The sequence below is a fragment of the Austrofundulus limnaeus genome, unplaced genomic scaffold (assembly GCF_001266775.1).
Source record: "Austrofundulus limnaeus strain Quisiro unplaced genomic scaffold, Austrofundulus_limnaeus-1.0 Scaffold182, whole genome shotgun sequence".
NCBI lineage: Eukaryota > Metazoa > Chordata > Actinopteri > Cyprinodontiformes > Rivulidae > Austrofundulus > Austrofundulus limnaeus.
This window is the reverse complement of record NW_013952584.1, coordinates 73,146-75,084: the sequence shown is the minus strand read 5'-3', so window position 1 is coordinate 75,084 and position 1,939 is coordinate 73,146. Positions and strand designations below refer to the sequence as shown.

Genomic DNA, 1,939 nt, shown 5'->3' with positions numbered 1-1,939 from the left:
TGCAAATACAATACAAATTAAACCAAGATTTAGAATATTATCATTTTGATCCATATGGTAATGTGTGACTGGGCCTCGTGTCACTTTATGTGGAACAAATTGGGCCCCAAAGTCAAAAAGGTTAAGAACCTCTGCCATAAAGTGTTAATCAGTTTTAAAGTAGTTATTTTTACTTTTGTGTAGACAGAAAAATCCAGTCCTGATTCATGTCTTCTGAACAGATACAGATTTTTTTTATTTAGAAAAGTAAGCAACATTACTTTTGATTTTATTTTTATTAACATAACGTTAATGTTTAATCATTTTTGGACATTTCTTTTCAGTCTGATCTGAATGAGTTCACCCAGACATTTGTTTTGTTCTGATTAATTTTGCTGTTGTATGTGTGTGCTGTTGAAGCCTGTGAAACACTGATGAACTTGGCTGTTTATCTTAATGCAGTAAACTGTTTTGCTCCTTGCTATAATAGTGCTTGTTTATTGTAACTATACTCCATTTAAGCATGCCAGCATGCTGTGTTTATTGTAAGCTGTCTTCATGCAACACACACTCTGGCTTGCCCTAAGACCACCAGCAACAGGACGATAGTGCCATGCATTATTTTACCTCTATAGACAAAGAGCGTTCCCCTGTGATCCTGGGCTCTGCCCTCCTTTCCTTTAGGGGTTTGTAATTCCCATCAAAGGTAGCATGATGCATACAGGAATGGCTGAAGTTTAGCTCAGTGATCCATCATTGAAATGCTTAACAGCACATTATTATAGGCAGTCAGGAAGATCCAGACTTTTCTGCTCTGCCTCTCCCGTGCTCCTCTTGAAAGTGCTCCTGTTTCTGTCAGTCTGTTTGTCATGCTTCCTGCCTCTCTCTATCTGTTTTCTGTAGCCCTCCCCTTTCATCGCCCCTCCCTCAAACAATCCTCTCCTCCTGGTTTCTCTTCACACCTTTAGAGTACTCATGATGAGACTCACTAAGCTAATTTATCTTTTCCTGTACTCCATCCCTATTATTTCATGTCTCTTTCTTTTGAGAACTCTGTTGATGTTGTGTTCCTTGCAATCCAGAACTTTCGTCAGGTAGTTTTCTCAAGGTTTATTAGATTTTGTTAGATGTTGGCTACTCCTCCACTTTTTGTGTTTGCATAGTATTTGCTGGATGCTACACACCTGGTTGTTCCAATGGGCTGTATTTTCAGCCGTCTCAGAGTGATCCTTTTTGCCTGCTGAGTGTTTCTGAACTCAAGCTTGTGAAAGCACTATGATCTACTGGGCTCAACAATGGCACAGCCCAAAACTCAGACTAATATGAGAATTCAGTCCAATTCAGTTTATTTATACAGCACCAATGTATAACAAAAGACATCCCATGTATCTCAGGATATTCATTTATAAAACCCAATTAGTAAAATTTAAATTTCTAAAGAAACCAACGGTTGGTGTTAAATCTTCAATTTATCCTAATCTGTCCTGATGCATCTCAGTAATCCAGGTAAAAAATGAAAAAGAAAACAATTGTATAGGTCTTCTGGACGGGTTCTTCTCTAATGAAACGTTTCGTCTCTTCTCCAAGAGACTTCTTCAGTCTGAGAGTTTCAGGCAAAATTCAGGCTTTTAAGCCATGCCTCCATGTGACTGATACTCACATCACATGGCTATAGGAAAATGCAGGTTTGGTGACCGGACGCTCCTTGTGGGGACCAAAGCCCGGTCCCCACAAATTCGGAGGCTGATTTTGGGTGGGGGGGATTGGGTTTAGGCCCAAGGTGTGAAGTGAGTTTAGGTTAGCTTTAGGGTCAGGTAGGTACCTGTGAGGTTAGCCTTAGGGTTTGTCCCTGACCCTAAAACTAACCTAAACTCACTTCACACCTTGGTCCTAAACCCAATTCCCCCCACCCAAAATCAGCCTCCGAATTTGTGGGGACCGGGCTTTGGTCCCCACAAGG

General features: G+C 40.6%; 2 protein-coding genes across 2 annotated transcripts in view; one reads left to right on the top strand and one right to left on the bottom strand.

Moving 5' to 3' along the window:
• LOC106524313 (probable G-protein coupled receptor 22) overlaps positions 1-971 on the bottom strand; it is a 12,314-nt gene extending 11,343 nt beyond the window's left edge. The window contains exon 1 of the mRNA XM_014018067.1: positions 607-971. The gene's annotated coding sequence lies outside the window, so the exon portion shown is untranslated. The remainder of the gene's footprint in view (positions 1-606) is intronic.
• Positions 1-1,939, top strand: part of cog5 (component of oligomeric golgi complex 5) — a gene marked incomplete at its 5' end in the record, with an annotated part of 84,989 nt that overhangs the window by 25,094 nt on the left and 57,956 nt on the right.